The sequence below is a fragment of the Chelonia mydas genome, chromosome 10 (assembly GCF_015237465.2).
Source record: "Chelonia mydas isolate rCheMyd1 chromosome 10, rCheMyd1.pri.v2, whole genome shotgun sequence".
Lineage (NCBI taxonomy): Eukaryota > Metazoa > Chordata > Testudines > Cheloniidae > Chelonia > Chelonia mydas.
The window spans coordinates 62,019,025-62,033,767 of record NC_051250.2 but is presented as its reverse complement, the minus strand read 5'-3'; the positions used below and the strand labels follow the sequence as shown (position 1 = coordinate 62,033,767).

Below are 14,743 nucleotides of genomic sequence, written 5' to 3'. Positions count from 1 at the left end.
ATCCAACGGGAGCACTTCCAGTATTAACATACTCTGATATATTGGAGCTCAAATCCAATGGCCAAACCCTACAGATTTTATTCAGTTATCACTCAGTCTTTTAGTGGGCGTGTGCATGAAGTTAGTGTGAACTTGTGTAGGAAGGAGTGAAAACTAAGTAAAGGTCTTAGTATTTAGGATGGATGAACTTTCTATATGTGAGGATTCTCATTTCTCAGTGAGTACATCACAGAATATTTCAACAATCTGAAATGGAAGGTGTGCAGCAAATGTGTGCTATTTTTACTGTACAATAGGGTCCCATGCCACATGGCTCTGCCTGCCTTCCTCACTGACGACAGCCACTGAGGCAGCAACTGTGATCAACTCCTCATCACCACAGCTCCATGCTGATTTGGATCTAACAGGAGTGCAGCTAGCAGAAGGAGAGGGGGAACTTCACTTTCTGAACCCCCTGCACTCTATCAGCCTCAGTGGCTAGGAGGAGAAATTGCAGAGAAATCCTTTGGCCCTGCTGGAGGCATAACATTCACAATGGGGCCACAGTGTGGGCTTTACATCTGCAACCACTCCACATGCTTGGGGCCAGGAATCTTCCCTCTGCATCTGCTTCGTGCCTAGTTATAATCCATTCTGCAGCAGACAGGCCTGCACATAAAAATTGAAGGCCAGAATTGTGATTTAAGGAGGACAAGACTTTTTATTCAAAGTTAAAATCTAACCTAACCTTTCTCCCAGATGGTGTATTTAAAAAACACTGTTCAAAATTGAGTTGATCATCAAAATATAAAGGGGAAGGTACATGAATCTGTAGAACAGGAACTGTCCCTGTCTGGATGAGTTCAAGTCTGAGTGGTGTATTCCTGATTTCAGTTAGAACTTTTTGCTACCTTTGCATTTGGATGTAATTTTTGAGTCAGGACATTCTAGGGTGGTTAAGAATGTCTGTCTGTGGACTGACCCATGACCTCAAAATACCCAGGGACCTGCTGACCAACTGGCTGTATTTTTTTTTGGATCTGTGGACATTCCGAGCCTGAAGTGACGAAGGTTTTTCATTTCTATGAAGGGGACCTAATCAGACCCCATTGGGTGATGTCAATGGCTTCAGAAGAAGAAGAATTCTCTATTCTGATGTACCAAAAAGCTCCTAAGAGAAGTTTCAAAGGAGAAAATACCAGTCAGGTCACCATGTTCAAAAAGTGGAAGGAACATTGCTGCTGACTTGCTTGCTTGCCACGGCTGTTGCTATGGCCATTAGTGGTTGGTCTGTGGCTATTGTACCTAACAAAGAGGCCAGTGCTTCCTCCACCCTCCTGTCTGGGGAGCGGGAGTCCAACAGAATACAACATCAACATACTCTACAAGCAAGTAACATCTAGCCAGCAATTCTATCAACATTAAATACTGGAATCACCAAGACCATCAGGTAATCTCTTCAACTAGATACCTGATTCCAGAAGCTGAATGAAACCACAAAAGTCACAACAACCTCCTACTAATAGACATTGGAAAACCAAATAAAAAAGGTTGATGCTTTTGCAGAAGAACATTTCTACCTCAGCCTCCTTGTACTTGTTTTTAACTCTAGCAGATGGCTAGTAGAGCCATGGCTATAACTCTCAGAATTTAAGTAGTGACTATAGAATAGTTCCTCAGATACGAAAACCAGCACTAGGTTACACACACATTTCATGGGTTAGGAGTTGTATGCTTAATCCTGAGAAATCATGTTATTTTCACCTAAATTTATTACATTCAATATTCAAAAAAGATCTGTCATCTTGAATTATATTGGAATTCATTATAACCCTGTATTATATGGGTTGGCTATCACCTAACCACTATTAACCTGGGCAAGCTACCTCAAAATTAGCTTCAACCTGGGAGTGATTTGATCCTCCCTATATCAGCTATTTGGCTGGAGCCTAAATATATCAATTCGCACTGAGATTGATAATGCCCTGTTATTTTGGGTGTTAACTTGACAAGAATGCTGCCTTCTCACATTCCTTACATAGAATTTATAAGGAATGGCTGGTTTATCTGATAGGGTTTACTCAACCCAATAATTAGACTAATTTGATTATTAATGTTAACCCACTTTAATTAAAAGTTTTTATGTATTGTATACTCATTTTTAGTCATTTCATTTAGATAAATATATAAACATTGTAAACCTGTGTGGTTTGGATGTTCCCTCCCAAATGTCAGAGTTCTTAATTTGAGGAATCACCATCTCTAGTCATGTTCCATAAAACTGCATCTATAATCCTCCTGTCTTTATTCATACCAGCAAATACTATATTGATAGTTTCTTTCAGTGTGGAGCAATCAGACAAAATAAACATGAGGAGAGTATAAAGCAGCATTATTACACTAAGTATGGTGCTAACTACATTAAGCAAACTGGCATTTAGTTCCATTTCACAAAGTACACAGTTGTATTTTGTGAAAAGATTAGATTCAGCTACTGAATATTAAAACAGCTGTATATGGATCTTTTTGTGTTTGATGCTTTTCAGATAGTTTTCAAATGAAATTTCACCAACTCAGCTATGTAAATAAAATGAAACCATATTCACCATATCTATAGACTTCTGTCTTCTGCTAGAAGAATGCTGCGATGTATTACAAATGTTATTTTCCCTATTTATATTCTTTCCTCTTATGATCTCAAAGCATTTTCGTCATATTAATTACACATCACAACACAGCTTTGAGGTAGGTGACTTGTTATGCCCATGCTACAGCTTGGTAGTTTGAAATACAGAAAGGTAAGCAACTTGTCCCAAACTCACAGTTTACTCAGTGGTAGAAAAAGAACCGAGGAACCAGGACTCCCAGTCCTTAGCCACTAAACAGGCTCTTTCATTACAGCAGGAAAGATGTATCACTGGGCAAGTACTAGAGCTGGTTGAAGTTATCTGGATTTTGAGTTTGATTGTGGTTTTTTAAACCAACCAACTCTGAAAAGCACTGTAGGAACTGTCACAACAAGGAATCTGTGGAGGGTGGGGTTGGTTTTGTTTGAAATCTTTAATTTGTAGTTCTAAAAACATACATTTTAATAGATAATTATATGAAAACATATGTAACCATTAAAATGAGCTAGTAAACGGTGACACTAAATACTAAAACTTAGGGAATATTCTGCATCCCAATCATGTGGGACAATGGCTACCCTGAATGAAGGATTTAGCCCTAGTAAGAGCAAATTTAAACCAGTCAGGGCTTCATAGTTTCCACCAACAGGGTTCCTATCTGAGAAAGAAACATCTCCTACAAGCCTGGTTCTATTCCCTCCTGAACCAGCTAACTCAAAGTTCCCCAGTGGAGCCAGAACTTACATTGCTGGAGCCCAACAACTTGACTTGGTCTGAGAGGCTCTGGATCTAGGTATCTAATAAGAAAGTTATATTTTGGATTACAGAGAGCTGTGTTGCAATACTGATGTGCAGGAGTTTATTCCCAATATTGTAACTTCTAGATGGGCCATGCTATTGCAATGCTCCTTAAAGTTGGTAAGGCTCAGGACTATTCTGATTGCTAGTGGTAACAAAATCCATAGCTAAGAATACAATACATGAGCTTACATTTAGAAATACATTAGTGGTGTCTCTGGTTGGAGCCTGGTTGCTGTGATCTGGTAACACAAATCCAAATGGCTCAATTTCCCTATCAGCTGAATTCAGCACATAAAGTTCTCTCTAAAGAATGTAGTTCTCCACAGAATAAACACAACAAGGTTAGTGGCAATACCCACTGCACAAGGTCTGAGGAGGGGAGGCCAAAACCCAAAGCAACCCCAGCCAGGAGCATTCCTTGTTCTCTTGTTCCAGGAGGCAGGCTGACTTTCTTCCATTCCCTTAAGCAGGAGGTCATAGAATCATGAATATTAAGGTTGGAAGAGACCTCAGGAGGTCATCTAGTCTAATCCCCTACTCAAAGCAGGACCAACACCAACTAAATCATTCCAGCCAAGGCTTTGTCAAGCCGGGCCTTAAAAACCTATAAGAATGGAGATTCCACCACCTCCCTAGGTAACCCATTCCAGTGCTTCACCACCCTCCTAGTGAAATAGTGTTTCCGAATATCCAACCTAGACCTCCTCCACTGCAACTTGAGATCATTGCTTCTTGTTCCGTCATCACTGAGAACAGCCTACCTCCATCCTCTTTGGAACCCACCCCCTTCAGGTAATTGAAGGCTGCTAACAAATCCCCCCTCACTCTTCTCCAGACTAAATAACCCCAGTTCCCTCAGCCTCTCCTCATAAGTCATGTGCCCCAGCCCCCTAATCGTTTTCGTTGTCTCCGCTGGACTCTCTCCAATTTGTCCACATCCCTTCTGTAGTGGAGGGACCAAAACTGGATGCAATACTCCAGGTGTGGCCTCACCAGTGCTGAATAGAGGGGAATAAACACTTCCCTCGATCTGCTGGCAATGCTCCTATTAATGCAGCCCAATATGCCATTAGCCTTCTTGGCAACAAGGGCACACTTATGACTCATATCCAGCTTCTCATCCACGATAATCCCCAGATCCTTTTCTGCAGAACTGATGCTTAACCAGTCAGTCCCCAGCCTGTAGCGGCGCACTTCCTTCCTAAGTCAGAACTCTGCACTTGTCCTTGTTGAACCTCATCAGATTTCTTTTGGCCCAATCCTCCAGTTTGTCTAGGTCACTCTGGACCCTATCCAGAGAAGGCACAGCTTAACCAAGTTCTTTAAGGCCTAGGTCAGGCTGGGGGCCAGGGGCCTTCAATCCATAGCAGCTAGCATAGCTGTTGCCCCTTCTCTCTGTCTTGCTTAGCTTCCTTTTCCTGTTTAAATGTAGCCTCAACCCCAGGGCTCCCTGATAGCACTCAGGCTGTTCTGTACGTAAGCTTCAGGCTACCCCTGCCCCCACATACCCGTGTGCCTCAGCCTTGTTTTCGATTAATTACTTCTTGAGGGCGAGAATTCAGTCATTGAAAATGGGTCACATTCTGTTGATTCCAATGGGTTTGATCAAGTGCAGAATTTGACCCAAAATCTTATTCAGTTCTTGGCTTCTGATGAGACTGTCAAAGAGGGATGCTACCAACACCACTTGGGAAGCAAAAATTGCCAACTAGCCTGGTGGGTTTTGTGAGACGGCCATGCATCCAACAAGAGTTGAAGCAAGTTCACTAATCTATTGATCAAACATGAGATGGCCTTTCAAACACTATCACCATGGGCTGGATTTGAACTAGAGGTGAAAGGAACTAGAGTCCCATTAGTTATCTCTCTAAGCAATTAAGTCCTTGGCAATCCAAAGAAATATTTTTGATCCTACAAACTGTGGATAAGTCTTTAGAATAGCATGAAGACAGCCATTTATTCATCACAATTGTGCTGTCTGATTTATGTTTTCTTTAGGGTTCATTCCAGTATTCTTTCATCTCTCATTAAAAGTCAATGAGATTTAGGCACCTAAGTGCCCAGGTCACTTCTGAAATATATGCTTACAAAATTGTACCCTCAATCCACTTAAAAATGAACACTTAAGACCTTCCCGTTTGACCAGCCAAACAGACAGTAATGCCTACATGAAACCTGTCTACAGTCTATATTAGAAATTAATCCCACAACCTGTTAAATCAGTTATCAGCATGGGATACATTGTTTACTGTCTAGCTAGCCTGTCCCCTATTACTATTTGCTTTTCAAATTAAATCAATCTTGAAATATTAAGAATGTGCACATTTGGTCCAGTAATTACTGCCAGCTCCAGTGTGTCTATCTTTGTGCACACTGAGTGCAAAGAGATTTTCTAGTTCCATTTTACACTTGCTTTTTAAAGACTTTTCAGTATCCTGTCAGGCTGCAACAAGATGGAAAAAGTTAGCAATACTAAAACAGTAAGATGTACCTATCAAGGTCAAAACTCCTTAGGCTGCATGCAGAGATGAACACATTCCTACTTTCAAGAAAGTCATGTTGAGGTATATGTATAAAAGCCTCATACCTTCACATAAGAATGCACTGCGAATGGCAGAAATTAAAGAATGCATTGGGATGAATGTGCAGTCAAGAAAAAACAAAACAGATCATAAACTAACAGATAACTTGCAGATTATAGCAGACATCTTATTGCTTTAGGGATGAAGCCAATTTCCAATGGAATGTACTACCAGTTATGCATTTATTTTAATTGAGGGAAAGTACATTGTTCACTGAAGGAAAGAAGTTACTAAATCTTCTGAATTAAGTTTAGTTAAAATTGTTTAACTGTAAGGTCAGAGCTTAACTACTCCCGCTTGGTAGTATGTCACAAATATTGCATACATTCATTTATATACAGTGAACTAGAGATGAGCAGGGACAAATTCCCAAACTTTAGATATGTTCAGAACCAGATCTAGATCCAAATTCTGTTACTCTGAATTCTATTTTGGGCTGAACAGTCCCATATCAGAACAACCTCAAACTTTAGGAAAGTTGCACTCAGATCCTTAATGTGCAGCTTGGGCGCATTTCTCACGTACAAAGTCCACTAGAATTCCCAGAGAACTCAAACACTTGTATGCTGGAATCCTATCTGTCTCCATTATTTTCTCATTGGGATTTGTAAGCTCAGGATTATTGACAGGTAAATCTCAAAAGGGTCACAAAACGTTCCAAAGTATGGAGTCTAGTCAAAGCTTAACCTATTTGGTCTGTTTATTGGATTGGAAAAGTCACAAAAACAATATCGTGTGAGAGATTCCCCAGACTTCCCAGAAATACAATTAAAGTATGTATAAATTCTTGTAGTACCTGTTCTTTAGCACATCCACTTCCAGTCCAATGAAAAACCACACATGAAATGGAAAACACAGAGAGTTGGGTCCAACCTACAAAATAGGGAGTTCACAATACAAACCTAAGGGGCAGAGTGTTCAGATCTGGGGGTTGATTCAAGCCCATCTCTAGGGAAAAAAAAAATAGATGACTGAATATTTCCAGATCTCAAAGATTCAGGTGCAGTTCAAAGTTGGTCACAGGTTCAGGTAGGTTCTTATTTTATCCAAACCTGTTAGCTTGTTCATTCCTGTTCAGGACTTAAAACCATGTGCACAGTAAAATTAAGACCTTAAAAAGAGCCACTCTGAGCAGGCATTTCTGAAAAACAGTTATATGAGCATTAAAGTATACTCTGCCTCTATTGCTATGCTTTTTAGCCATGGAACGGCAGCAAGTACAGAAATGGAAATGCATTAATTGTGCCAAGTACAAAGGGCATGATTCCCTGATAACTTTAAGGCATAGCACCCATCAACAGCTGTATCTAGGCAGCACGTCTATAATGAAGAATTTCAGTGTAGTAATGCTACAAGTTTTCCAATAATACACAGATCCAGCTATTGATCTGGAGTTGAAGGATGGCCAAACGGATAATGAAAGCAGCTTGTGCAAGTGATTATAAACCAAACACCACTCCAAGCTACTTGATCAGATTTGGGATATTGTTCCAGGAAAATACAAGTGAAAGAAAATAGTCGAGAAGGAATAAGAGAATGGAAAGAAGTCAATCCATGTATTACTCCTCCTGAGCTCAAATATGTTTCTCTAAAATTTTGAGATAACCATGAAATGACACATATCTATGTATACTGAGATCCAGCAAGGGACTATGGCTGGGACTTTCAAAGGGGACTAATAAATTAGGGAACCAACTACTTAAATCGCAGCCTATTTAAGCCAGTCTGTAAAGCTTATTTTGAATTAGACAATTAGAGAACAGAGCAGTTGTTGCTAACTTGTCTCAGTTAATTTTCATATATTAATAGCTTTTTTTTTTTTTAGCTGAGTAGGTGCAATATCTCTGTGCTTAGAACAATGACTCATTAAGATAGAATAATTATTTTTAGGCAAACTAATTCTTGTACACAAGTTATACAGCTGATAAAAAGTAGCACGAGGGTTGCCCAAGCAAACTCTGTTATCGGGTTGACTGTCAAACCATGGTTTCGGGGATAGATTTTTGTTTTCAATTTTAGTTGTTTTTAAGTCAAAAGTGTGTTTGCATATTCCTTGGGCATCCATACTACAAACCCAGTGACATTAATGGAAAATCCCAATCAGCTTCAGTGGGAGCAGGACTATGCCACTTATATTGAAAATATAAGTGACCATAAGACATTGTGATAGCATCTATAAAATACTTAATTATAGACTATAGGCCAGATTCTCAGCTGCCGAAAATTGGTGTAGCTCCATTGACTTTACTGAAGGATCTAGCCCTATATATCCTATAGGAATTTGTTCTATACAGTATATGCCAATTCACACCAGTTGAGATCTGGCCCTGTAAGTCCTATAGGAGCTATAGGGCTAGATCTTCAGAAGGTGTAAATTAGCATATCTGTAATCTTTGGTTCCAGAATATTCACACTGAATTAAGAATTTTCTTTCTACCAAAGCTTTCCTCAGATCACTCCATTACCTGGTAACCAATGGCATTAGTTTTCACTTATTTGGGGGGGGGGGGGGGGAACCAGCCTTAGAAACCCACTTGAATAATTTAAAATAGAAACTGCTGCTCCATGGTAGAGGTGGTGAAAACCTGTCTCCTCGCAGAAGATGATGGGGTGAATATTTATCTATTTATTAAAAAGCAAATGTGCTGTTCACTAATGCTGCAGAGGGGTGTAAGGCAAATTCTTACTTGTCCTTACTCCCTTGCATGGGCAGAGCCCACGTCCTATCTAGTCCAATGTAGCCCTGAACCATCAGTGGCATGATTTTCTATAGTTACTATCAGAATTATTTTAAAAAAAAAATCATTACTTCTTCCTCAAACCCTTTTTAATGGACTAAATCCTTCTTGCCTCAGTTTTCCCTCAGGTGCAACTCCCACAGAAGTCAATGGGCTAAATCCTGCAGTCTTTTATTGATGTTAACAGGAATTTTACCTAAATAAGGACAGAAGAAACCCATAGAAAAGCTTTTCACAAACCTGCAGAGCACAGGTCAGCAAAAATCACAGAGTTCTAATCTGGGATATTATTACAGAGATAATTGAGACAATTAGGAAAATTTGGGGTATGTCTACACTGCAGCTGGGAGGTGCGATTCCCAGTATGGGTAGACAGACTTGTGCTATGGCAGCTCAAGCTAGCATGCTAAAAACAGCAGTGTGGCAGAACGGGTGGTGGGTCCAGCTAGCTGCCAGAGTCTGAGCCTGCCCATCCCCAGGGTCTGAACTTGAGCCGCTAGTCCGAGCCACCACCAGCGCTACAAGGTCCACACCACTATTTTTAGTATGCTAGCTGGAGCTGAGCTAGTGCAAATCTGTCGACCTGTGCTGGGAATCACACCTCTCAGCTGCCATGTAGACATACCCTTAGAGGAATTCCAATTGGATACACTACTTTAAAAAAGTAGATGCATCATTGCTGTTATTTTAAGGAAAATGTCTAAAGACATGCAGCCACCACAGGAAACCCCCTCAGGTTAACCTAGACAATAATGAAACTTGGTTCTTATCACAATCACCTTACTCAGGGCCTTTGGTTCCTTTCCAGGCTAAAATAGGGGAACATGCCAGTGATCACTTTGCTTGTCTGAAAGCAATCTGAGATTCAAGAGTTAAAGTTTCTTTGGCACTTTGAAAGCGTAAAGGGCCATGTAAGAGCTAAGTATTATCAATAATCATTATTGTATTGGAGTATAGTATTTCAGATATCAAGTTGGTGAGTTTGTGGATTCACTCAAGTACAAAAAAGGCATGGATATTTCATAGGAAATATCCTGGAGCAAAACAGAATAGATACATAGTTGTTGAAAAAAAAAAATCAGTCAAATGATGGCTGCCAAAAGCTACCAAGCTTAGTGGTTTGGGATTAAACTAGGTCAGATATTATTCAGACATTACTTGACTAACCTTGCTGTTCTTCATTGATTAAGTTATTCAATGACTCAGTTGTTGAGATATTTGACCAGCTCTCTGCTGAACATTTGCTCTGTTATTTTACTCCTATTCCTGGGCCTTTTCTTTCCCTCCTTGAGATGCAGCATCTCTTGTCCTCTCATTTGATTGTCTTGATCTCATTTTCTTATCATCTTGTGCCATTTTCCAGCCCATCGCTCTATTTCTTTTTCCTATTTTCTTTTTCTTTCATTCTCTCCCACCCACCCTTCTTCTCTTCTCACATCACAACTGCCACCTTCCTGTCTAACCCCCATCTCTGCCTCCATTTTCAATGCCCAACTCTCTCTCTTTTCTTATGCATCCTCTTTCACTATCCTGGAAACTTCCTTTCTCCCCTCCCCCTATCCCTTACCTCATTCACTCTCTGCCTCTCTCCCCCAGTCTCTTCTGCTCTCACCTTGCAATTCCTCTTGGCCATGAACTTTACAAGGCTCTAAAGCATGAGCACAGGAGAATTCTGCTGGGCTCATGCCTGCCTTTTCAGTCTTTTGCTCTGGTCCAAAATGCAGCAGAAATTCCACAATTAGACTTTGTGGGAGGGGAGCAGGCAGTGGAGAACAAGCACTGACGAACTGCTCTAGTCCGTGGTACAGAGTACCATGGTGTTCCTCACTGAGTGTGGAAGTGTGGTTGCAATCTGGACAGGTAAGGGTTGATAGCTCTAGGAGACAGATTCTACAGGGCCTGGCTTACACCTTTGTATAGTGGAGAAGTAACCTACATACATCTGCGCATACTCAGCAGTAACAGCTGCAACCCACCAGGGTAGGTGCCTCAGATCTCATTGGTTGAGGGCAGGCTTCCATCCCCTTTATTTCAGGTTATTAAAGCCCCCCTGCTTTGGTTTTGTTTCCCAGCACAGGCTTTGGCTCCTCGTGAGGAGCCAACATGAGGAGAGAGAAGCAAAAAGTAAAAGAAATAGAGAAGTTAATTCTGTGAGACAGGCTCAGAGATTGTTGTGACCTGTATGTAATAAGCAGGTTTAGCTGATTCAGCAAAAAGTGTTTGCCTTCTGCACTGTGGTTTGTGCTGAATCAAGCCCTGCATTTTTTTTTTTTTTAAGTTAAATCTCTGGACCAGCTTATTTACATTTTAAATACCAAAGTGCATTATATATGGTCAGGAATAAAGTGCCAGCTCTCATCTCTTAAAAGGAATTGATCCATACACCAATAAAACTGAAACCGTGCATAGGCCAAGTCTCACAATCTTTAATTAAGGCCCAGTGCTGCTATTATAATCAATGAGAGTTCTGTCTAAGTGGCCTGCAGGATCACCCTTATATTATTACTAACCTGTTCTCTGACATGCATTGGCCAAGTGCCAGTCCTGTTAGATGTAAAACTCTGGAAACAAGAGAAAGCAATATCAAACTGGTTTCAGAGTAACAGCCGTGTTAGTCTGTATTCACAAAAAGAAAAGGAGTACTTGTGGCACCTTAGAGACTAACAAATTTATTTGAGCATAAGCTTTTGTGAGCTACAGCTCACTTCATCGGATGCATACTGTGGAAAACACAGAAGATGCTTTTATACACACAAACCATGAAAAAATGGGTGTTTATCACTACAAAAGGTTTTCTCTCCCCCCCACCCCACTCTCCTGCTGGTAATAGCTTATCTAAAGTGATCACTCTCCTTACAATGTGTATGATAATCAAAATTGATCTCCTTACAATGTGTATGATAATCAATTATCATAATCATACACATTGTAAGGAGAGTGATCACTTTAGATAAGCTATTACCAGCAGGAGAGTGGGGTGGGGGGGGAGAGAAAACCTTTTGTAGTGATAAACACCCATTTTTTCATGGTTTGTGTGTATAAAAACATCTTATGTATTTTCCACAGTATGCATCCGATGCAGTGAGCTGTAGCTCACGAAAGCTTATGCTCAAATAAATTGGTTAGTCTCTAAGGTGCCACAAGTACTCCTTTTCTTTTTGCAATATCAAAGTAGAGATTAAGTTGTTACATGTAAGGTGAAATTCACCCCAGCACAGAGTGCAAGCACTTAGTCTGTGCACCATTTAAGTCCAAGTTTAGCTCTCTGCACAGAGATGAATTTCACCTTAAAAGGATATAATGCATTAATGCACCAGAGATACAGCAGCTGTTAGGCTTATGCCAGATTGCATAGGCCAGCCTGAGAAATAGGTGCTGGAGGCCCAGTCAAAGTAAGCCACTTAGGCTAAGGTCAGTCTAATTTCATGTGTGAACTCTCTCCCACCGGCTTAACTCATTCCTAGCCAAAGATCAGTAAAATCCCCTGTTTATTATCACACACTGTGAATAGTTGCTTTCTATTCACTTTTTCCCTTGGATGTTTCTCTGCAGGCAGTCAAATACAATAAAATCCCAGCAGCACAGAGGACACTGCTGTTTCACAGACACTCACACACACACTTACTATTTTACGACGAGCAGCAAAGTACATCACAGAATAACGGGCTTCAAATAATTTCAAGTTCTCATAAAATAGATTATAGGTTTGACTTTCCCTGGTGTGTATAATCTATGTAACTGGGATCACCTAAAAATGCAAACCTGCATACAGTATTTGCCAAGCCCTGACAGCTCCTGCTAAGAACATTTGTGAAAACACCCATCTTCTAACAGCTCACAATGGACACTACTAACATTTTCACCTTACAAAAACCTTGAGTGATATTTAGAATTAGGTGCATCTACCTACAAACAACATTTAGGTGGCAGCAATTTAGTTTAATTTGAAACTTTGCTCTATGTACATTTTTCTTTCAACTCATTCAGCTAAAGCAGTTTCTTATTCACAATTAGCTGATATTGCCTCATTAGACTTGAGGGCAGTTCCACCACAACATTTGATGGGTTTGCTCCTGGACTCTTTATAGGAGCAAGATTCTGGCTAAAGGACTAGGCTCCACACAATTTCTTATTGCAATTATAACTGAATCTCAGTGATCCCCGCTCATTTCAGTGTTCTTACAGTTATCATTTGATATTTCTCTGACAAAACTCCCACTACCTTGAACAGTTTGCTAAGACTTTCAGAAGTATTTGCTTTATATAAGGCTCTCAAAGGCACAGCTGGTCTCTACAGAAGGTGTTGGAAATCAGCTATAATCAAAGCTGACTGGTCTGAGTGATTTATAAATATCCCCCTGATTTCCTTAGAATACTACCACATCCCAAAATACTAATGGAATCTAAATACACCAAGGGACTAGAAACTCTAAGGGAGCCCCTGAAGTATGAAGAAAAGGAGTACTTGTGGCACCTAAGAGACTAACCAATTTATTTGAGCATAAGCTTTCGTGAGCTACAGCTCACTTCATCGGATGAAGTATGACTTACCTTTCTTTGCTATAGGGGTTTCTGGCATTGAGACACACAGAATTAAGGGTAAGGAAGGTTCGTCCCAGTGATCTATCTTATGGAGCAGCTTCTAGACTGGGAGATCAGTCTGTTGAGGGAGCTGGGGAGAAAAGATACAGTGTCAGCTCCAGTGCAATGAGGCCTCTTTCACTCTTCACTATGCTATTAAAGCAACTATGCTTGTATCAATTCCGTTAAGTCAGATTCCTTGAAATACTGCCTGGGTTATGGAACCCCCAGCAGCAACTAACAACATGAGAAACTCTAGACCACAGAAGAAAGGGTCTCCTTTAGTAGCTGCCTAACCCAGAAACTCCATTTGTAATGAGTTAACGACTCCCTCTGCAGTCACCTGCAGTTTTGTTGGATAATAGCCAATTGGAGCTTAGCCAATGAGTCCAGTATGAGCTATCTTGCTTCCAACTACCCACAGAGAATGCAGAGGACTGAATGGCCACATGTTGCCTGAATGTTAAATGCTCTGAATTTATTGTCGTTTGTATCCAGGTTTTTGTTTTGTTTTGTTTTTTATTTCTATTTCATTTGCAGTACATACTATTTAACCCTTGATCCAAGTTCATTATCCTCCTTATTCTATCCATGAGGCATTTTCTGGAAAACCACTTGGTTGTCTGCGGAAAACTAATCTGATCATGTACAGAGACTTGCTTCTTGTTCAACTGTGCATCAGTAAATAGTATTTATTTCCTGGGGATTTCCAGATGGAACTACTCCACTATATTAGTTCAAAAGCATGGTGTGTATATAACAAGGCCTACTTTAACCCACATCCCTTTTGGAGCGAGGGTTAACTTGCTACCCCTGCAAAAATCACCTCTCATCAGATAACTAACTGATTTCTTATTATCTTGCAACAGGCTCTTTATATTATTACTACACTTTATTAAACCCTCGGTGCTGCCTCTCCACTTCTACTTGTTCAGCCTTATGCCAGCCTGAAAAGTTACTGTTATTTACGAGCAGTCCTTGAAGACATTGGAAGTTTTGCCTGATTAAGGAATGCAGGACTTCAGGACCTTAGTTTACAGTCACAAGTTTCCCACGTTTTTAATTCCACTGATGTCAGTGAGATCAGAATCATACCCAAGTCTGTAAATACATGGATAATAATTTAAGGCAGTACACAGCAGCTGTTGTCAGAAGGAGATGTGCTCTGGAAATTGCCAGCTGCATTGTCCCTTTACAATTTTGTTATTTTTATAACAACTCAGTGCTGGCATGTAAACAATGCCAGAAAATAATTTTCTTTATAAATATCTTTAATTGAAAACAGCTTTCCAAAACCAAAGCAAATTGTATGCGGAAGAGATGCTTCAGGGTCATTAACAAAGGCTTCTTTGGGCCTAAATTAGAAATGTAGAAAGTGTACTTCTTTGTTCTTTTTCCTGATTTCTTCAAATTAAACTGTTAACAGAACACACGT

The 14,743-nt window shown here is 40.2% G+C and overlaps 2 long non-coding RNA genes across 2 annotated transcripts in view; one reads left to right on the top strand and one right to left on the bottom strand.

Moving 5' to 3' along the window:
• Positions 1 to 2,588, top strand: part of LOC122462004 — a 4,424-nt gene extending 1,836 nt beyond the window's left edge. The window contains exon 3 of the long non-coding RNA XR_006284322.1: positions 297 to 2,588. This is a non-coding gene — a long non-coding RNA (uncharacterized LOC122462004). The remainder of the gene's footprint in view (positions 1 to 296) is intronic.
• The window catches only part of LOC122462003, a 25,135-nt gene extending 10,392 nt beyond the window's left edge, over positions 1 to 14,743 (bottom strand). The window contains exons 1-3 of the long non-coding RNA XR_006284321.1: positions 14,733 to 14,743; positions 13,279 to 13,584; positions 11,238 to 11,288 (exon numbers count right to left, since the gene is read on the bottom strand). This is a non-coding gene — a long non-coding RNA (uncharacterized LOC122462003). The remainder of the gene's footprint in view (positions 1 to 11,237; positions 11,289 to 13,278; positions 13,585 to 14,732) is intronic.